General features: G+C 40.1%; 1 long non-coding RNA gene across 1 annotated transcript in view; it reads left to right on the top strand.

Annotated features, from left to right (window-relative positions):
• The window catches only part of LOC138989904 (uncharacterized), a 29,599-nt gene extending 17,503 nt beyond the window's left edge, over window positions 1-12,096 (top strand). Inside the window, exon 3 of the long non-coding RNA XR_011466082.1 lies at window positions 11,792-12,096. This is a non-coding gene — a long non-coding RNA (uncharacterized lncRNA). The remainder of the gene's footprint in view (window positions 1-11,791) is intronic.
• The last annotated feature ends 11,540 nt before the right edge of the window (window positions 12,097-23,636 follow it).

The raw sequence follows: 23,636 nt of genomic DNA, 5'->3' as shown, positions 1-23,636 counted from the left end.
ATCAAGCTTCCTGTATCGTACCCGTGGCAGATGCATGTTGATGTATGGCAAAACCAATACAATATTGTAAAGTAAAAAAAAAGAAAAGAATGGAAATAACAGAGGAAAAATTCAATAAACTAAACTCAATAACTGGAGCTAAATGAATAAAAGATATACAATTAAAATAAGAGGAAAAAAAGGTTTTAAGAAATAATCAGACCTTCAAAGACTTGTGAGATAATATTCAAAGGTCTAACAATATGTTAATTGAATGTGAAAGAGAATATACTTTAAAAAGTAATGACTAAAAATTTCCTCACTTTGATGAAGACATTAGCTTACTGACTCAAGAAGGTCAGCAAACCCTACATAGGATAAATACAAAGAAAATGATCTCTAAAAACCAAAGATACAGAAAAAACTTGAATGCAACCAAAGACACATGACACATAATTGACAGAGTAACAATAATTCCAGTCAACTAACTTCTCATAGAAAACATGAAAGCCAGAAATCAACAGACCAACATCTTCAAATTACTAGGGAAATTTTCAACTCAGAATTCTCAGTATATGCTACAAAACAAACACAAAAATATTTTTCAGATAAAATAAAATCAAGAAAATGTATCACCAGCAGACCTTTACTATCAGAAATGCTAAAGGAGTTTCTTAAAGTAGCAAAAAAATAATACCAGACAGAAGGTCTTTAGGAAGGAATGAAGAGTGTTGGAAATAATAAATATGTGGGTAAATACAAAAATAAAATAATAACACGTATCAAAAATTTGTATAAGAATACTGAAAAAAAATGACAGGTACTTTGATATATCATGTAGCTTTTGAATTCGCTGGAATTAAATGAATAAACGATACTATTATTAATATAAGTCTCATGGTACTTCAAGACTTGGCTCAAGTTGAAACTTTCAGTATTATAAATTTTTGCTTTCAGTATTACAGATTTCTCCAGTCAGTGGTTTGGAACCTGTGTCAAAAGGATGAGAAAATATAGGGTAAAACCTATTCATCTAAAATAGCAGTTCAACAATTTATGTAGAAATGAGATACATTTAATTTAGATTATATGAGAACTTGGATCAGTGTATTTCTATCATTAGGAGAAAAATTCAGGACTTGGTATTGTATCATACAGCTGTCAGGCCACACTAGTCACACTTGATCATCTTATTATCAACTCTACGCCAGTCAATTGGAAAAATCAGCATTTTAAAGATAGTTTTATATTTTCAGGGACACAAAAAAACTAAATATCGGAGGAAGGTCAGTCAGTAGTCCAGTGCCACCTAATTTTTTTTTTGGTCAGCTTATGAAAATGTCTCTATGTTTCTCATATTTTGGGGGAGGAAATCAATAGCAGCTATAAATCTTCTGCTTTTACTTTAAATCATTTTTCCAGCTTCATTGAGGTATAATTGACAAATAAAATTGTATATATTTAAAGTTTGCAATGCAATGATTTGACATATGTATGCATTGTGAAATGATTACCACAATCAAGTTGATTAACACATCTGTCATATGGTTACCTTTGTGTGGGTGTGTGGTGAGAATGCTTAACATGTATTCTCTTTATGCTACCTAATATCCTTGCACTATATTTAGCAGGAAGTCCAGCTGACCTTCATTAGGCCCCAGCGCCTCTGAAATCGCAATAGTCTTGGTGCTAATTGGGCAAGTCAGTTATTTGAATGGGGACAGTAGTCTGTGTAGTGTTCCTTCAGCTCCAGGGTATCTCTGGAGCTAATTTTTAAAGGTTAATCTTGAAGCTTTAACTTTTCTTAGGGAATGCCTTCTTGTAAGCAAGTTTATATCTACCATGCAAATTTAATAATTTGGCTGAAAAGGAACCAAATCTACTCAGAGAGAGAAGCTCAACCTGATTTACAAATGGAACTGAAGTGTCAGGCTTGATGACAGAATTCTGGAGAACGTGCAATTTAGAGCATGACGTTTGATTTAGTTTACTTCATTTTTGTCTTTTTAGTACTTTAGAACCAGCAGTACATGGTACCCAGAACAATTAGATACTTAGCAACACAGTTCATAATGAAGCTTAATTGTTTCCTAATTTCATTTATTATTGTCTCTCATACTGTTGCAGTAAAGTAGTATCTCATGAAATACTACATTGTGTGTGTGTGTGTGTGCGCGCGCGCACGTTCATGCGTGCATGTTTTAGGAGAAAGGAAGAAAACTGAAGCTTCTTACTGAAAATTTAACAATTTAATTCACTTTGGATACAAATCATTCTAAAACATTCTACATAATTTCTTGTTCTTTGTAACATGATGAGAAAGAAAAAATTCCTGAATTTTTTCAGGAAAGATAAATTCCTGTATCTCCTGCCATATAAAAACGGATCCATTTTTGCATTTTCTCAAACTTTGTGCCATTTGCATGCAGAGTTGTACAGTAGGAATTATTTAAAACACATTCGATGTAAACTAATAATCTCAGGCTTGTTCAAGATGTTTAATATGAACACTATTTTCCAATAGGGCCTCTGACTTTTATTTCAATAACGTTATTACAGAGGAAACACTGTAAACACTGAATTTTAATTCCAACAAGGCATTTGATAAGTCTCTTAAGATATCATTTTGAGCAAAATGGAAAAATATTAGTAAGACCAGGGTTAATTTAGGTGTATTTTAACTGAAGAAATGACCACAAGAGTTTCTAAAAAATTAAAATAATACTGTGTGCTTTTCCCTTATTAAAAAAACTGTATGTGTTATCTGTAGACACTTTGGAAAATATAGCCAACTACAAGAAAGAAAATGAAAACCACAAACAATAGCAAATCCAAACCCACATTTAGCCACTCTCCACATTTTGGTATATATGTTAATGTAAAATGAAATGATGCCTTTCATTTCTTCTGGGAATCTTTTTTTTTTCTACTTAGTACATCATGAACATGTTTCCATGTCCCTGTTTTCTTCCAACATCATTTATAGAAATGCATGGCATTTTATCAGGTGGAGATACTTTAGTACATTTACCAAATCCTCTGTTGGTGCTTACAGTGTTTTTGTTGTTAAGGTCAGGACATTATATTGAACTTTTTAAAGACCTTTTTAACATCTATTAAGTCGATTAAATGATTTTTCTCCATTAACTTTTTGTCATGGTGAAGTATTTTAAATTTCAAATCACTTTTGCATTTCTGGAAACTCCCTTATTTGGTTATGGTGTTTATTTTTCTTTCATTTTAATTATGAAAATTTTCAAACAGACTTCAAAATGTAGGGAATAACGTAATGAACCCTTATATAATCTGTACCCAAATCCCATAATTATTAGCATTCTCGATTCAGCTCTTCTCTCCTACCCTTTTTGGTGGAATGTTTTAAAGCAAACTCTAGGACCATTTTCTGTTTTACCCCTTAATACTATGATGTGGCTTTCTAACAGATAAGGACTTTAAAAATGCAAGCACAATGGCATTATGATATCTAACAAAAAGTACCAGTTAACACTATTTTCTTAGAGACATCTAATAATTTATCCAAGCTGTTTCTCTAATTGCCACCAATATTGGGCTTTTTTGAACTGTTGGTTTAAGAAGTCTCTTAATCAGCAAGAGTCTCTTAATCAACAAGAGCACATTTCATGCTTTGTTGAAGAAATGGGGTCATTTCTTGACTCTCCTGCATTCAAGATTCAGCTGACTGCATCCTGTGGTTGTAAACAGTCTCCTTTCCCCTGCATTTCCTACAACTGGTAGTTAGACCTAGAGGCTTGATTAGATGAAAGTTCAAGTTTTAAGCAAGAATATGTCAAGAGTGAGCTGTAGCCTTGATTTTATACCACATGAGGAGGCACATGCAATTTGGTTCTTCTGTTTTTTAATGATTGATCAGTGGTTTCTGGCACTGCAGCCTGATTCCTCCATTTACGGGGTCCTCATCATTTGTGGATCCTTTCTGTCCAGTGCTAGATTTGATTGGCCACTATTTTATTTAGGTTTTTTTTTTATCTGCAGTTCATAAGTGAGCTAGTTCTCTTGATTTCTTTCTGTGCATTATCTTTGACAGGTACAGGCAACAGGATTAAAGAGTAGAGAGTCCAAAGAGGATGGTGCTTTGATGTCAGGCAACCTGGTTTCTATCTCAGAAGGCTCTAATCACCTGTCTGAGATAGGCACAGAACTCGAATGCCTGAGGGAGAAACTGGCAAGAATATGATCAGAACCAAATCAGATTCCTGTCCTGAGAAAAGGGAACATAATTTAGAGTGTTCTCCAATGTTCAGGCAACTTCAGTCTCTTGCTAGTCACTGGGGTCTTGATTTCCAGGTCTATTTAGTGTTAAGAGACTCTGAGGTAGGGGGAACCATGCAGAAGAGCCCCCTCCAGTCTGGCTAGGATACACTTTCTCATATCCGGAAATATAAAAGGGCATTTCATTCTTTTTAAAAAAATTTACTTATTTTAATTGGAAGATAATTACTTTACAATACTGTGATGGTTTTTGCCATACGTCAACGTGAATCAGCCATAGATATACATGTATCCCCACATCCTGAGCCCCCCTCCCACCTCAGGATAGGACACCCTATCCCTCCAGGTTGTCCCAGAGCATCAGCTTTGAGTGCCCTGCTTCATGCATCAAACTTGCGCTGGTCATCTATTTCATTCTTTCTAGATAACAAACAAGCCTTTTGAATGGGTGTTGTTTTAGGATTTCAACTATTCACTATTTTTTTCCTCACTGTTTACTGCCTGGAGGTTTTATTTCCTTTGCTGGTTATAATCTAAGAAATATTTCTCTCTGTCAAAAGTCTGACTTCTTGAGAGAAAAGATATTACATTTTACATACACATGTGCACGCGCATATGATTGTGTACTTGGGGTGGTTTTAGCAGTTGACATCCTGAGGCTTAAAGGGAGGGAGTTAAAAGATGACTTTCAGAGGTAAGGTCTTTGGGGCTACAGGACACATCCAGTCAGTAGGGAGACCTTTGCTCTACGTTTCCCTTCCTTCATTGTGATCTTGACCTGGGGCCTCTGGTTGCTTCTTTTTAAAATATTCTTTATTTATTTATTGTTTTGGCCAAGCCGTGTAGCATGTGGGATCTTAGTTCCCCAATCAGGGATCGAACCTGTGCCCCCAGCAGTGGAAGAGAGAAGTCCCTACCACTGGACCATCAGGAAAGCACCCCTCCAGCTTCTTTATCTAGTTTCCCTGGTGGCTCAGATGGTAAAGAATCTGCCTGCAATGCAGAAGATCTGGGTTTGATCCCTGGGTTGGGAAGATCCCCTGGAGGAGGGCATGGCAACCCACTCCAGTATTCTTGCCTGGAGAATCCCCATGGACAGAGGAGCCTGGCAGGCTATAGTCCATGGGGTTGCACAGAGTCGGACACGACTGAGCGACTCAGCACAGCACAGCTTCTTTATCATTCCTTATTGCTAAAATACTGAAACTTTAGTTAATGTGCTTTAACAATGTTCTGGACCAACCTCAGCCAATAATTTCATTCTGATATCCAGGCAGGTTCATTACTGAGGTTAATTTAAGACATAGTTTCCAAGCATGCCTCCTTTGTTCAGTCATTACTTGATCAACAGTCACTGAACCTTCTTGGACCAAGCACTGGTTTATGCTGAGCATATACCAAGTTGAATAGATGTGTTTCCTGCTTTCCAGCAAAGAGATAGATCTAAGCAAATAATTACAACATATTACAAGATATGAACGTGGAAGTATGGAGAAGGAGAAACTAATTCTCTCTGGGGAAGGTGATATTTCTCTTGAGTTCTAATGATTTTTCTGCTCTTCCCAAACCTCAAATGTCTACTTTCAGTGGGGCAACTTAATCTGTTCCTCTTGTTTGGAGCAAGAAGAAAATCTAGATAAAGTACCTCTAGAAAGATTAACCATCTAGGAAAGCAGTATCCTTTCTCAGTATTCCTGTATTCTGTCCTAATGCAAAAAAACTTCCTCTTCTACCTCATGTGTAGAGCAATGGCCCAAAAGACTGTTATAATGAGCAACAGTTCACATTCAGAGTGGTGCTATTGTCCCTTTTTTTGCACATCAGTATGTTCACTGGACTTTTTTTCTCTCTTCAGTCTTTTTCCTGTTGCCTGACAGTTACTAAAGCTATGTGACTAGTTACTTGACTGAAGTTAGAGAGGGGTCAGAGCACCCTTCAAAATAAGAGCCTGTTGGAAATATATTAGGAGGAGGCCTGTGATGGTACTGTGAATAACCATATTATCTTGATCTTGCCCATCTTATTATTTTGCTTGTTCCCTATCTGCAGAAGCAAGGATGACACTAAACTCAAGTCCCTGTCTCCCAGTGTAATGGAAAGTTGCCATCTCCACCTCTGTGGGATGAACACAATAAGCAATGGAAAAAAAAATGTATTTCTGAGAAGTTTTCCATTGTGTGTTTATCCACAATAGGAATTGCAGTATCCATGGTGGTGGGAGCTCCCTTTCACCTCACCTTTCAGTGAAGCCTGCAGATGGGAACTCTGTCATGCGTCAAGTACAAGTCCTACTTGGGGGTAGGTCACAGAAGTAAAATGGCAAACAAAAGAAGAACACATTATTGGTATGCTCACTGTTCTATTTTGAAAATACCTCAGTTGTACAGAACATTTAGGATGCTTGTAAATGTCACATTCCCAAGGAAGCCCAGTGTTCTAACATTTTTTTCAAAATAATGTTGCCACACGTCTGTCTGCCCAAATCGCACTTCTCATCATGATATTCGACAGAACCAGGAAGTTCACACTTCAGTCTAAAGGTTGACCTACATGACCCCTCCACCAAAAGACAGGAAGTGGCTCACTGTGTTTTTATAGCACATGATCTGAGAAGAGGAAAGCATTTTCTGTAATGGGCACATGCTGAGACTGCAGGTTTTGAAAAAAGTCATTGTTTTGACTTCCTGACACTCACATGTAAACAGTGCTTTTAGTCTCTGCTCTCAGCACTCTAGGACGGGATATGTATCCTGTTTCTGTGTTTGAGGAGGAAGATGAGACGCTGGGTAAATTGCTGCTTGGTAGACTGACATACAGTTATGTGACCCCCAAGGGAAATCGAGGTTTCACACTATCTAGGGATAGAAAGATGTCAAATTCTGCAGGAAGTTTAATTCTTTAAAATTCTGAATAATAAAATGTTTTCAAATATTAAATATTTTCATTTTAGCTCATGTTTCAAAGATTTTTACTATCAACCTTTAATTTATATGCTGGCATCTGTCATGGTCTAGTAAGGAAAAAGAAACCACAGTAGGTATTTCAAACAGAGGGTATTCAATACAAGGGATTAATAGCCTGAAAGCAAGGAAAAGGATGGTAAGCTAACCCAGAGATCAGTAAACCAGAAGTAGCTACCATCCCTAGGCTGGGAGGACAAAAAAAGACAAAGGCGGGGACAGCAGAAGTGGCGAGCAGGGGCCGGGGCTGCTGTCTCCGTGGGAGTGTGTGGGAGAGGCCACAGCTGAGATGTGCTGAGACGAGAGGGTGGGGTGCCTCACGGCTGGCTGGGGCAGCTGGGGCTTCTGAGAGTTGCGTGGCTGTGTCCAGGCCCCACGGGGGTTCCGAACCGTGCCAAAAGACTAGTACTGGAGTCTTTGCTGCCTGTTTGTGCTGGAGAGATGCTGAAGCAGTTGGAAGCAGGGGAAATCTCTTCTCCTCCCTTCCAGTCTCCCCCCACAGTGCCTGTCTCTGGCAGAATCTAACTGGAACACTGGCAAGAGAATCTTAGAAGTATGGTCCTCATATCCCCAGCCCCAGAGTCATGGGGCCCTGTGCAGAAAGTTGAGAGACAATACATGAATAAATGATCACAAATATACCTCCCTTGGCTACCAGTTCTGCACACCCTCTCTTCTACCCATTTTAAAACTTCTACTGGACAATAAGAACAATACCAGACTTCTGTCTAGCGAGTTATAACTTCTTTTATAAAAATATACTTTCATCTCCTTACCCTCAAAATGGAGTCACAAATCTCCAGTGCTCTTCATACCTATCTTCGGTGATTTTAATTATCTTTTTTTTTTTCATTAAAGACTATTATAAATTTAATTGTCACTAACACTATTTGTATAAAATAATAAGGAATTAGGATAAAGAAAATGAATGGAAACAAGTGAGGAAGAAACAGTTCATATCTGCTACTTTATTTCTGGAACTGGTCACAAATCCTCAAATGATATTTATAAATTCTCTTTCCTACCATCCATTCTATAGTCCTTTTGCCTTTAACCAGCTGGTCAGTGTTTTTTACCTGGTGAGGTGACCCAAACCTTTATTCTTGGGTCTAAATTATTTTTCAGTCCTGTCTGTTTTGCACATGATAAATGACTAAGAGATGGTTTTGAGAGTCCTTTCAGTTCTAGACCTAGTTTCTCCTGCCAGCACTGTGTAGCAACCAGTACAGATCAACAGAATCAATCACCCCAACCAAATATAGTAACTCCTTCCTTTGGTTCAGTGATATGAGGAACCCAGGTTGCCAGATGGCAGTCTCAGTTTCCAATTCAATAGAAACACTGTCTTCTCATAGGATGTAAACTCTCTAACAAGAGCACATTACATAAAGTTGTGAGAGTAGGAAGCAAAAATTCAGTAAGTGGATTATTAAGGGTAATAGAGGAACTACTGTTATTTTCATCTTTTTACTCCAGATCCATGGATTCTTACTCTGGAAGAAAAAAGCACCATTTATTGGTCACTGGTTTGCCATTTAAACCATTGTTTAGGGTTTTATTTATTTGGCTGCATCAGGTCTCAGTTATGGCACACAGGCTCTGGGGCATGTGGTCTCAGTAGTCATGAAGCACAGGCTTAGTTGCTCTGTGGCATATGGAATCTTAGTTCCCCAACCAGAGATCGAACCCATGTCCCCTGCATTGCCAAGTGGATTTTCAACCACTGGACCACCAGGGAAGTCCCTACTGGTCACTGGTTTAAGGCTACACTGCATCCTGTAGGACTGCGTACCTCACAAGGTGATCTCTCGGTTAGACCCGTAAATGAATATTTTGGAGGCCAGGCCACCTTCCTCTCAGGCCACCTGCTTCAAGGGATGAGTGGCAATACCAGTAAGTCCCATGGGCATGTACCCATTCATTGCTGCACTTTTCTGGCTGTGAAGTGAGCTGTTTAAATCGGAAGCAATTTATGTGGATGCCAAGAAAGAGAATAAAGCAGCCCATAAGCCGGTGGATCCTGTGTTCACAGAAGTCTTGCAAGCAGAGAAAACAAATCAGTGTCCAGAATAAGTGCCTATCCCAGTGAAGACTTGTAGCCCCTCCACTATGGAAGGGGTGCAGCAGAGCTGGTGGCTAAATTGCCCCCTTCCTCACCACACGGCGCTACAACAGGAACCAGGATTTCTTCTGCTATTGTCAGCTTGAGCACTTGGTAGTGCCCCCCAGATTGCTGGTAACCTGGTCATGACTGGGGATGGGAACTCCCTGTTGATGGGCCTGCATGCAACATCCATTCCTGATGTCATTCACGTCTTGTGTACACAGACCTATTGACTAAGTCCCTGGGTGTTTGGAGAAAGAACCTGACAGGCATCCACTGGATAGGTTTTCTTTTCTACCTGATTATTGAGTGTGTGTGTGTGTTAGTCGCTCAGTCATGTCTGACTCTTTGTGACCCCCAATCTCCATCCATGGGATTTTCCAAGCAAGAACACTGGAGTGGGTTGCCATTCCCTTCTCCAGAGGACCTTCCTGACCTAGGGATCGAACATGGGTCTCTCACATTGCAGGCAGGCTCTTCACTGTCTGAGCCACTAGGGAAGACTTTGATTATTGAGAGCTCCATCTAAAGCATGTGCTTTTGTGAGCATTCTCACAACATGTAAAGCATCCATGTGAATATCCTCACGCTCGTGCCAGTTTAAGAGGTCTGTCAACAGACTGCTTTGCTGTCTTTCCATCCTTTCTTTCCAAACCTGCGATGATCCAGCCTAACCGTTAGTCGTTATCCCTGAAGCAGTGTAGGCCTGTCTGTATCTTGGCCCATCTCTCAGTCCAGTCCAGGCAGACACTGTGATATATTACATCAAGATTTTCTCACTGAGAGGATTTCCCTTTGTCAGTGTTTTTGTTTTTGTTTTTTAAGCACACTCCTGAGCTATAGTGTTCTATTCCTCCTTTGTCAGTATATCGAGAAAAAACATCTGTAAGCCAGATCCTTCCTTGGTCATTTGTTCACAGGCAGAGCTCCATGAAAACCTAGTGTTAGTTGAAGGAAAGATGGCAGCGCAGCAGAAGAGTGTGCCACAAAAGCCTGAGTTGTCAGCACTTCTGACATTATTGTTGCTTTGGGATGTGTTTCAGCCTAATTTTACATATACCATTTCCACTGGGTGATGAAGTGTTGCTGTACATGCTTAATTTTGTAACCTAATGAATCAGGTAACACCCAGTCAGTTACAGGCAGCTCAAGTCACAGGGCTGGGGGTTCATTCCCTGTAAGGTCCAGTAGTGAGGCAGGAGCACTTTTGCCAAAGAACAGTTATCTGGGAAAGAGGACCCCTCTGAACTTTAAATTCTCAGGGTGTGCGCCTTGGTTATCCTTTGGAGGTTTGCATGCGTTCCGTACAGGATCCCTGTTTCCCAAGGAAGCATCCGGTGCTACTGGATCTGCTGGCTCATAAGGCCTGTGAAGCAGTATAGCTTGTGTGGGGTTAGTCTATGGCCTACCTCCTGGGCCAGTTGCAGAGCCTTCTTTTACCTGGTCACCACCCAATTCTGGCTACATTAACTAGTTTGTTCAGAGCAGCACAGTCAGAGGTGCCATACATTGCCTCCAAAATACAGAGGGCCATCATATGGTCAAAATTATTCTTGGTTACAACTTTCCTTTCATTCCGAGAGAATATGATCCAGAATACTGGGTTCCTAGGAACTTCATCTAGGTGGCTGAGTCCTAGCTTTCAAGAGTTGGTATTTAATACTTGTCCCTTTTGGTAAGTGTGTGTCTTAGGCACCTAATGCAAGGCATGCTACTATTGCTCATCTGTTTCAAACATCATGATGTCCCCTATGCAGTGAACCAGTTTGATCTCTTGGGATCAAGGTCCCTGCAGACGGGATTATGCCCAGAGACTTGACATAGCCCTAAGACAAGATGATGAGGGTGTTCTCTGGTAGCCCTTTCATTTTTAAATTGATGCCAAGTAAAAAGCATTTGTTAGATTAACAGCTGCCCAACTATAGTACCATCATACAGAAGTTTGCATTTGAGCTTAAGAGGTAATGGGAGAATAATTGGAATAAAGTTCTTCACAATTGGTACAATGTGGGAATATGTGGTATGCAATGTAGTAGTTGGTCCAAACATGGAAGAAATTTTAAAAAGTATATCAAGATATGATTACTGGGTCTTTGTTTGAAAAGGACAACATTATATAACTTTTGTGCCATTCTTTGCTCATTATAAAACACTATTACATCTTTTGAGGATAACATAGAAGATATATAAAATCAAAATGGAAAACAGACTAAAAACATAATGAAAAGTGTTCTTAATAGACTTGTACATAAAACAGTCAGGCTAAAGTGTATTCCTATTGAGTAGATGAGGAAAGTGAGACTTTCTATTTTTAGGTGCTTATTTGAGTACTCACAACTGATCAGTAATAGACTTTCAAATCAAAACCAGAGCTTGATATGTTGATATAGGTGATCGTGTTAGGCTATGTACATATGTTTGCATAATTAAAAGGTCAATTTTCATATTCTTGTTTTATTTTCTCTTTTATTTTCCTACTCCCTAAACTCTATCCTAGGAACAGAAGCAGAGAGAAGGAGGAACTCTTTTAAGACTGTGAAAGAATTGGTGGCCTTTGATTTGTTCTTCAAGTAGCAGAGATCTGTCCCCAGCTCTCTTGAAGCATCCTGAGGAAGAACTTGGAGAGCAGTGACTGTGTGGCCCCCCCAGAGAGACTGGATCTTAGAGGCTGGGCTTTTCAGCCCTGGCAAAGAATTCAGAGCAAGCTTGGCAGGAGTCAGCAGAGCTGAACTTAAGAGAGTGTCAGCGCTTGGACAGTGAGCACAGGTGTGGTGACTGGTGTGGACTGAAGACAAAGGGGCTTCATCCAAGTGATGTCATCTAGGTAAGTTCCCAGAGGCCTTCTCACAATACCTAGAGGCCCAGTGAGCTGATGACTTATCTTCAAATCTGTTTTGATTTTGGAGCAAAATGAAATATTGTGACATTTTGCATAAACCCTTGTGTGTGGACTCAAAGTCCTGCCTCCTCTGCATATATTTGTTTTGGGGGCACAGAGGCGAACGTAGGGCAGCAGTAAGGCTGGAACTGTGATTCTGGGTATCAGAGAGCTTGAAAATTTGCTTCATATCACCAAGGGCTTAAAGGGAGCAGAGTGGCCTTGCGTGCACCTTAATATCACTCTCCAGCCAACGTGCTTTCAGTTTATTATTGGTATGTGCCAGTGGCTGATTCACTTAGCTGTTTGGAAGAGAGTGCTAATGAGGCCAAGGTCAGGGTTCTCATTTCCATACAGGCAAATACTCTTAGTGAGAGAGAGCTTCAACTTCAGTCACCACAGATTAAATCCCTCATCGGCACGACTGCCTTACAGATACATGAGCTGGGTGATGAGAGGTCAGGCGAGAGGGTGTGAACGAGTCGGCATAAAGCCTCACCACCTCCCATGGCAAGAACTCAAAACAGATGTCTTGTAGAGACCCCTGAAATCTGTGTGAGTGCTCACAAAGGAGCCACCTGAACTAATTCACCAAAAGAGGAATATGTCGAACCAAGTGCCTCTGGTTTCTGAATAGAGTCTGAGGTGGCAAAAGGCTCTATCATCCGCTGGTTTAGTGCCATATCTGATCGGCACTAAATATTTCACTTGTGCACATGGTGTGGTATAACTTATAAAAATAACACAGCTTTTAAGAAGCATGTTAAAAATTCTGCAAAATGAAGCTGAGGATCTTAAGATTACATTTTAAATAAAAATTCTGTAAAGGAATCCATATTTAGAAGATACACAGTATTCATAAGATTTTTTTTCCCGTTATTGTGGTATAACTTATGTATGATACAGTAGTCTTTAGGGCTTAGTGCAGTGAATTTGGGCAATTGTATAAACCCATGTAATCACCACTCAGAACACGATATAGAACATGTTGTCATTCCAGAAGGTTCCTTTTGGCTCTTTCCCAGTCAGTTCCTCCTCTCCTTTCCCAGGTGACCACTGTTCTGTCACCGTAGGTTATTTTTGCCTTTTCTTGAACTTCATTTGGAGAAGAAAATGGCAACCCACTCCAGTAATCTTGCCTGGAGAATTCCATGGACAGAGGAGCCTGACAGGCTACAGTCCATGGGTTGCAAAGAGTCAGGCATGACTGAGCACCTATCACTCAACTATCACTCACTGAATTTCATTTAGATGTAATCAATCAGTGTGATAATAATAATAATCAAACACTTTTTTGGTGTCTAGCATTTTTCACTCAACATAACATTTTTGAGGTTCATATGTGTTATTACGTTGCACCAGAAGGTTATTTCTTTTTATTTTTGGTGTAAAGTTATTACAATTTGTCCATCATCCTGTTGATGAATATTTGGGTTATTTCTTGTTTTCAACTATTAGGATTAAGGCTTCTATAAACATCTTTGTAAAGTTATTAAAATTCATTTTTAAATTCCCATTTTTCCATGGTAAACCTCTGAGAACAGAAGTTCTTATGATAACTCCACAATCTCGTTCATGATTCTTTCACTTTGCTTTGATTTTCTTTAATTGTTATTGAGATCCAGGAGTTTAAAAAAGCAAAATTTCCCCAAGTGGTGGGTAAGTTATAGGTATAGGACTGAGAAGTACAAACAAAACGGCAGGTTCCATGCACCCAGGTGGGCATCAACTTCAACTTCCTGAGTGGCGCCTGGTTAAATCAAACATGCTTGCTTTTCCATCCTGCTTTCCAAAGCTTTTCCTGTTTGCCAATATGAGTTCATTCAGTTTGTTTGTTTGTTCAACCAAAATTTGTCAGACTCTTATTATATATTTGTTGGGCTTGAGCTGACTTTGCATTCATGACAGCAAGGGTTACATTTGAATCAGAACTCAGACAATAATGTTTGGTCTGCCCAGCACAATGCCAAGCACATAATGGAATTGAAATGTGTGTTTTTGAGTGAATGAAGGAACTCCCAGTTTAGTGTGGAGATTGCCCCGAATACAAATAAACTGGTATAGTGAAAATATGGAGAGAGTACTGTAGAAATATCTGGAGCATAAATATATGTTCTTGTTTTTACCCGAGCCCATTTGGTCTTATTGCTCTAAAGACACTTTCTCTGTTGGACTGTAATTTGTCTATGTATGGCTTTCTCCCCCATTTTGGGGCAGAACAGAGAATGTTTCCTATTAGTCTTGGTATCTCTAGCCCTCGGCCTATGGCCTGACACTCAGAACAGAGTCACTAATTCTGTATAATTTCCCCCACACACCCCTGCAAAAAAAAAAAAAAAATTAATCAGGAAAAGGGACATTTGAGATGGGCTTGGAGAGGAGACCCTGGTGGTAGAGGGTGGTGAGGGATGGTTCCAAACAGCGAGAAATCATGGTCCTTTGGGTACCAATCGTTTTCTCTCTTGGAAGATGGTCCCATTTAATTTCCTGAATCACTGTCATGATTTTGGATCTCTTTTAGCAATTCAGTTTTAATTAACTTTTTAAAAGCCCTTACTACATACACATCTACATAGCAAAATGGTCCTGAGCCAAGATTTTTTTCTTATATAATGTTATGTTCTTCTCATTTCTTTGAACAATTATTCTGTTGAATTCCTTGAATACAAAAGAAGAATATAACAAAAACAAAATAGTTGCCTAACATTTCAACAGAGGTTTTTATCCTGCATAGAATGAATAAAGAGAATTGTTATTATTATGACTTTTAGCCATTCCAGGTGGAAGGATGATCTATTTTTCAAATAATTTTTTAAAATTAAATGATTTCTTCTTCATAATTGGTGATCAAATTCAGCTAACATAATTTATCATTGAGCTGTATGCATTGCATTGGTTTAAAGAGAATATTAACAAAAAAATTAGAATCTCTTTATTTCATTTATTATACCAGTGGAAACCCACATAAGGATTCAGGAAGAGTATTTTATCCTTTTTCCTTTAGACTTACAGACTTTGAGTAAATTGCATAGGAAACTTTTCTCATTGAATGTTGGAGGTCATCTTTTAGTAAGCATGGCACAGAATGATTCTGGGCATTACGAATTCTAGGATATAAATTACAAGAGCTTGAAGATAGGAATGACTTTTGTAGGCAATGCATTGCACAAGGAGCAGAGTGGAAATGTCATCACTTATGTTTTATTTTGGAGAAGATCATCTTCTCAATTCTTTCAGTTCCTACTTTGCTTTCATAGATTTTGACATAAAATCTCATATTCTTTGTAGATACAACATAGAAGTCTAATGTTTCAGAATTTAGAATAAAACTTTCATTCTATGCTTTTAATAAGATCTTAAAGCATTTAGGAAGCATTAATTAAGCTTTACAAAGCAACTCTAAGATGATTTGATCAATTCAAAAACAGTTATAAAGTTTGTACTCAGCTTTCAATTACTGTATGTCCTAGTGGAGAAAAAGCACAGATAATACCCCCAAAACATTTCTATTGATTGAACAGTGGTACAGATATTTTTAAAAATGTGGCTAGTCCAAAATCCTTTATATTTTATCAGAATGTGTTACATGATTTTTAATGAAATCATATGAAATATACTATCATATTTATGCTTTAATTAAATGAAATTTATGGTAAAGTCATCTCCTTGTATATATTCTGATTACTGAAAGGAAGAAATAGCTGTGTGTCAGGCTGATTGTCAGAAGTGGTCCAGAGATGTGTGTTTTTGTCTGCAAAGTGAAATCACCTATAGAAGGTTGCATTTCATATTACTTTAGAGATCAGAGAGCTCTCGTCCTAGATAAACCACATCAGCATGAGACCAGCTCATTTGGTAGGTAAAAATGAGGTCTACTATAGTGACAGATAATTTGCTGGCAATGGTTAATAATGTTACTATTTACAATTGAGAGGAAAGAGAGGGGCAATGAAATTTTTTTTACAATGAAAGAATGTTTGAGTAAGTTATGTCCCATCTACCTCATGTCATGCAACGACCACTAAAAAATTGTAACTAGGTGACAACAATCTCAACCGAGAGAGACAGCGCTTCTTCTAGGCTATGTCTTTCTCTAGTTCTTGTTTCTGGGTTGGATGCCCCTTCTGCCTGAGATTGAATGCGACCTATTGTCTGTATATTCTTCATTATAGTTCCTCTGAGAGATCCTGTGCTGTTTGACAGTTGGGACCATGGCAATATTATTAATCATTTTATTTCCAAATCCTAGCCAAGTATTTGGCCCATGGTTGAGTGTGTGTTAATTGCTCAGTTGTGTCCAACTCATTGTGACCCCACGAACTGTAACCTGTCAGGCTCCTCTGTTCATGGCATTTCCCAGGCAAGAATACTGGAGTGGGTTGCTATTTTCCTTCTCCAGGGGATCTTCCTGACCCAGGGATTGAACCTGGGTCTCCTGCATTGCAGGCAGATTCTTTACTGTCTGATCCATCAGGGAAGCCCATGATTATCACTCACTAAATACTAATTTCAGTCAAAAAGGATGTTACGATTAATAATACCAAAAAAAGGGGCTTCCCAGGTGGCTTCAGTGGTAAAGAATCTGGTTGCCAGTGCAGGAGATGCAGGATACACAGGTTCCCTGGGTTTGAAAGATCCCCTGGAGGAGGGCATGGCAATCCACTCCAGTATTCTTGCCTGGAGAATCCCATGGACAGAGGAGCCTGGAGGGCTACAGGCCATAGGGTCACAAAGAATCAGACATGACTGAACAACTAACACTTTCACTTTTACAATTATGTATCTATTTGTGTGATCTTATTTTTTTTTGCTGCTGCCTCCATGTAGGCAAACACTATGCATTTTTGTCTTGTTTTGTCATTGCTACTCTATCCTCAAGCTTAGCACAGGATCTGTTACATAATATGCATGTGTATATATTTCTTGCCTGGATAAATGAATTCATTTGTGTTCATGCATGCATTCCCAGTAGGACTGGGTTAGCAGGTAGAATGATCACACAGAGCTTCACCAATGGGGAAGAAAGCAGGAGCACAGTTATCAAATGAATATGAGTTGGGGGCCAGAAAAGGACGCCATAGATGTTGAGACTCAGAATCAGGGGTCAGGGTTACCTGTCTCTCTTGCCTAAGGGGACAGTGGGTCCAGGGCCTTTTGGTTTAGGGCTGAGCAAAGATGTGTTCACAGGTGGGCTTTCAGCAGTGTGCAGAGGTCTTGGGACCCTGTGGTCTGGAAGCCACAGAGGGCTGACGTAGTGTGTTTTGAACATGTTTGGTTCAGTTCATCACTAAGCTCAGAAGGAGTGCATGCAAGGTTCTTTTTCTCCCCTTCCCTACCTCAGCCTGTAATAAGATATCTGAAGTCAAGGAAACCCCAACAATCATCCAAAAACTTCACCACCACCCCAGCCCTGCTTCTCCAAACAGCATTAGTGTTCTTTTTGCCTGATACACACACACACACTCATGAGGTGGAAATTTGTAGGTTTGTGCACAGAAAGCATGTTGGGAAAGCAATACTCGGAGTCCTTCCCCTTCCTTGAGCAGGCCTTCACAAAAGAAAGCTTTCTGTTACTTCTGCAGGAAGTTGCGGAGGGAGGCCTAATAGGATTCTTTTGCACACAGCTCGCCCTGTGCCGAGGTGAATCATACATTTCTCTGATCAAGGCTTGCTGTCAGTGACTCAGGCCTCTCACGGTGTCCCCTGTACCCTTACCCTGGGCTGCCTCTCAGCTGTGGCGCGCAGCCGCTCTCATTCACAGGAGGGCAGATGCCGTCTTCCAGTCAAGTTCTCTCTCCAATAAACCACTCTGCTTAGGGCTCACCCTGGTGTGATAAAACTGTGGCGGGCCTAATAATAGAAACCACAAATCCTGCCTGCCAATCCTGCATTCTAACCTCTAATCCACTTGTAGCAAGGACAAATGTTTTCAGGAAAATAAAATGACTCTGCGTAGAGCACAGTGACACAACGGCCCCCGTTGTCAAAATTTCCACCCAAAAGCCTAGAAACAAGGGGCTGGCTTCTACACTCCTCTCCTCAGTCGCCATATACCTGGTTTCAGCCTTCCTCTAATTTCTAATACAGCCTGAGTGACAAAAGCAATGAAAAAGAAAATGAAAAGAGGACACGGGCAGGAGGAGGAAAGATACATACAATTTCATCATTGTTACAACTTATTTAACGATGGGAATTTGTCTTCTGTCATTCAGTACAAGGCAGAGAGCCCAATGGAAGTTCGGTGTTAGATGAATAGGACTCTCACGTTAATCAAACGGAAAGTTGGCTACGTGGGTGGATTCCTTAACTGAGTGATTGGATTTGAGGACCTGCGGCAGCCAGCACAGTGGAAAGTATCCTCAGAAAACCCAAGAGTGAGTCCCAGCTCACCACCCACCAATCAGATCTGGTTCCGAGAGACAATTTATTTCATCCCTCCAGCCTCGGAACTCTCATCTCTAAAACAGTGTTGAAAGTAACAGACCTATTGGCTGCACAGAGCTGATGTTGAACCGTGGTGAGAGAGAATGTCTAGGAAATGCTGTGTAAACTGTAAATCTGTCTGTAACTAGGAGGAATGATTATCACTGGACACAGATCCATCGATTGTTTCTGATTGGCTGTACACAGAATTAAAGGCCCCCAGAAAATAGCTCAGCCTTCCTCTCTAGCTTCGGGACAGAGCTTCAACACTATTCTACTCAAACCTTGCCTCTCACCCTTCAGTCCTGAGGGTCTCCAAAGACCTCTGGCTCTCAGTTAACTGTTACACCCCCAGCCAGCGGTAGGGCAGGAGTTCCTGGTTTGATTTGTGTTTTAACCAGCTCGGCCCTGCTGCGGCTTGGTCACCAGTGTGCTGTCACAAAGACACAAACCAGAGTGGAATTAAACACAAACTATGGTGAGAGAGGAGTTCTGAGAAGAATGTGATTTAACAAATGAGCTATGTGAACAGGACTCGGAAAACTGTGACTGCAGACTTCTCTCAGGAGCTCGAACTTTCTCAGTTTTGAAACACCACATTTACTTAGCCTGGTGGTGAGTGTCAGTGAATTAACAATGTGCACTGAAGTCTCTCAGCTGGCAGTGTGATAAAATTTAAAATATTTTTCTTGTTCAGTATCATGTTAGAATTTTCATGGCATTAATGAAAGGACGTGATGCAATGGAAAAGGATCTGCTTGCTGATACAGGAGATACAAGAGTCTCAGATTCGACCCCTGGGTCAGGAAGATCCCCTGGAGAAGAAATTGGCAACCAACTCCAGTATTCTTGCCTGGAGAATTCCGTGGACGGAGAAGCCTGACGTTCTACAGTCCATAGGGTCGCAAAGAGTCAGATATGACTGGGAATACACACACACAGAATGAAATGAATAGTAACGCTGTTAGGAAGAGAAAAGTGTTAGTAGCACCCAGGTCTCCTGCATTGCAGGCGGATTCTTTACCATCTGAGCCACCAGGGGTTGAATGTATTTTCAGGGAGTTTTGGGGCGGTTCATTCTTCTCTTTTGAAATGCATGACAATAGATTTATAATTGAAGAAATAAAGAAAGAGGTCAGGAACAATCAGCACCTGATCATTGGAAGACAGCCACTTACTTTTTTTTTCTTTATAGATAACATTTTAGTAGTTTCTTGTATATCTTTCTGATATTTTTATACATATCCAAGCAAATACAAATACATAATCATATGTATATGAATACATCTCCCCTTCCCCCCACTTCTCAAAAGGTGAGTCATCCAGTATTTTATGTCAGAACACTTACAGCCCTGTTCAAGTAATAATAATAAAACAGCTATAAGAGAGTAGATGTTTTTGGCCTAGACTTTGGCTGGTTATAACTTCTGAATGTGAGAGTCTTGGTGGTTACAGATACATATCTTGCTGTAGTACTTGCTAATCAGAACCAATCATTTCCCTTGGTTCCCAGAGGCTACCAAATAATATACATTTGCCTTTACCCTGCTCTGCAGTGAAAATAAAATCAGAAGAGAAAGAAGAAGATATGAAGTGGAACAGTGTGGTTGGGAAATTCCCACACCTTTACCCTAGAAAAAAAAAAAAGAAAGAAACTTGCTTATAAGTAAGGCCAAAGGGAATATTAAATGCATACAGTATGAGTCAAAGTACATCCTCTTAACATTTATTCATCAAAGTGGATCGTTGATCTTGGCTGCATATGTGAAATTTAAGGGTAGCAGCCTGGGCTCTCTGTCAGTGCCTTTGTATCAAAAACCACAAGTGTCTGAGTTCTTACTGCTTAAGTGCCTAGATTCTAGGATGTTTTGGTTCTGTTTTTTTTTTTTTTTTTAATCTTGTTTTTGGCTCTTGAGAATCCAAAGAATGATTTCTTAACAAAAAATAAGACTAGCCAATAAAGGAAGAAAAATCAGAAAATTCCTCCATGATTTAAGACAAGATTTAAATATTTTTTCAGTCTTTTCTTTCTCCAAGCAGATTTAATTTAGAAGTATGAACCAAGAAAAATTACAACATTGTGCTCTGGCCAGCTTGCTTCAGATAATAGCTTGTGTGACCAGTGGAAGTCTTGGGGGAAGGGAAATTCAGAGAGTAACGAGGAACTTCTCTGTCATCTCAGGGTTTCACAATACACACAGGACACATTTGTAGCTGGCCCTCCGTTAGCCCAAAAGATTAGCTAATCCCTTGTTTCACCATAAAATGCATTTTCAGTGGAAGGTCCTGAACTGTATGCAAAGAGTCAGTGTGGCAGGCTCACATTTCTCCTGAATCACAGTTGAAACATGCTGTGTACTGTTGATGCAGAGTTGGGCGGTCAGGGACCTGGGGTGGCTCCTAGGGGTGTGCTGGGTGGACCTGAGCCTCTCCTAGCCCACCAGTGGAGCAAGCCGAGTCCCATGTCTAGGGCGCCCTGTGAATCCTGCAACACTGTTCTTAGAGGAGTATCAGATTCCTGAAGCCCAGAGTTGGATTAACTGTCCAGGTACTTCAGCCAAATTCTGACCCAAATAAATACATCCTGTTGATATAACCTTTCACTTCTGTATAGTGGAACCGTGACCTCCTGTTGCTCCTAGAGACAAGATAAGCAGTTACATCCTACCCTAGTGCTTTTGAAATGCCTTTACCAATAGCCTGAAGCCTGCTTCATCATTTGTGGGTTGCCCACTGGCTCTTTTTTCTCTAGACATAGTCATTTATTTCAAAAGTGCTGGATGGAGTTTTTGAAATTATAATTATTTAAATTTTATTTTAATTTAAAGAATTTATCACAGATTTATTATGCTAGAAGACACTTTAGAGATCATCTAGTCCAATGGTCCAGTGCCTTATATTTTAAATATAAAGACATGGAGAGTCCAGAGAAGTTAAGTGCCTTGCTCAAGGTCACTCAGCTAGTTAGCTCTAGTAAATTTGCCGTGAGTGCACAGGCTGAATTCCTAGACTGTACCTTCAGGTTCCATGTTTCCATAGCACCTCAGTAAACAAAGGCCCTAACTAAGAGAGCAGTTTTGTCACATGTATGACGCCTAGCACTTTTCGCTTCTAAGATGTGGTGGGGATCCTACCAAGAATGCCCGTGGCCTGAGATCAGCTCAGACGGTCAGCTGCTCACAGAGTTTCCTGTGTGCTGAGGCACCATAACAGCTGGGGCCTATCAGTCACATTTGTCTTTCTGAAAAAACCCCATAACGAAGCTGTAATTTAGCATAGATTCCAAATCACACAAATGACCAAAGTCATATGCTTTGCCCATCTTGCACCAGAAAGTTCTCTCTCTATATATAAAATACAAAAATATTAAATAAATTCTAGGAGTAATTAGGGTGAAGGGAAAATTGTTTTAGTTTTGATAGGAAAATAATAAATCAGATGTGTACATAGATATATTGGGCTTCCCTTGTGACTCAGCTGGTAAAGAATTCACCTGCAATGTGGGAGACCTGGGTTCAATCCCTGGGTTGGGAAGATCCCTTGGAGAAGGGAAAGGCTACCCACTCCAGTATTCTGACCTGGAGAATTCCATGGACTGTATAGGCCATGGGGTCACAAAGAGTCAGACACGACTGAGTGACTTTCATACACATCACATAAGTATCACAGAGTCCTTGTTCAGTGTTACCCTTGTTAACCTTCTGGCAAGGGGTATCAGCTTTGGTTTTAAGTTGCTTAGTGGCCTTAGCAAAGTGGGACAGATGATTTATTGTAAGATTCGGAATATTCATAAGATTAAAAAAATCAAGTCTTTTATTCATAAAGACTGGGGAGAGGTTCTTCCCTTAATACTATCCTCTCAGTAGATATAACAGTGAATTTCTTACAGATGTGTCTCATTATATTCCTCAGTGTAAGCCAAAGGCACAACTCACGCAAAGTAGAAAACGTGTTTCCAGGATATTGAATGTGGGTGCAAAACAGTGGATCTAAGTACACACCGAGATGTTTAGAAATCTGTGGATTATACATCCTTCAGCAAAGCTTCTGTAGCTACTATCCCTTAAGATTATTTTAGAATAATTACTGGGCAGCAAAGAAAGAATTAAATAGTCCAGTAAAGACAATGGTTCCTGAGGCCAAGGCTACTCATGATCCCTGTATGGTCATGCCATTCAAGATGGCTGTCCTCTTGCTCTCTGTCCATCGCCTGCTTGACCAGCCCTGCTTCACCAACACAACTACCTAGTCCTTTTAATTAGAGGGATTAACCAAAACTGCCTGCTTGGCCCTGCTCCAGACCCTGGTTTCCCAGGTAAATGATGAGCCCACCTCACATCAGTTCCCCCTATGAATAGTAGCCTCCTTCTTTCCTAGGTAGTGACGATTGCTGCCATGTTGTGCCTGCTACAGGCTGTACACTGTGGGGCTGTCACTCCAGGACCTGTTGATACAGGTCCTGTATCCTGGACACATAAGATCCCCTGACCAATAAATTGTTGATGGCCCTGTTGCTGTATCCAGGTTCTTTCTTTGGTCTCAAGGCATCTGCAAGGCTTGCCGGCCTGCAGAGTATAGCCCAACAGTCCCCAGTATCTTTGTCCACTGCTTCTTTTTGTACCGCAGCTAGACAACGTTTCTCAGTTGCATAGGCAGTAGGTGTAATCATGTGAATGAACTTGCCTGGCCCATCTTTGTTCCATTCTTTCTCCTTTCCCATATATCCAAGGAGTTCCAGAGGACTTCAAATATCTTGAGGAGGCCAGAGCTATAAGATGGAAGGAGCCTGGGTCCCTGAATGACTGAAGAGTCTGTCATGAATACACAGTGGATTCTGACATAAGGAAGAGACAAACTTTTACTTACTGAGATTGGGGTTCCTTTGTTTCAGCAGCTAGCATTATATTAAACAATGTAATCTTCATATTTCAAACTATAAGTTACACTGATGAGGCAGATGCCTTCCTAATCAATCACACCTCTTTATGTTGAAAACAACCAATCACCCAAACAAATTACTGGTTTTTTCAAGACCGTGTCA

This window comes from Bos mutus, chromosome 1, assembly GCF_027580195.1.
Source record: "Bos mutus isolate GX-2022 chromosome 1, NWIPB_WYAK_1.1, whole genome shotgun sequence".
In the NCBI taxonomy this organism is placed as follows: Eukaryota; Metazoa; Chordata; class Mammalia; order Artiodactyla; family Bovidae; genus Bos; species Bos mutus.
The sequence above is the reverse complement of the archived record's forward strand: the minus strand, read 5'-3'. Positions and strand labels throughout refer to the sequence as shown.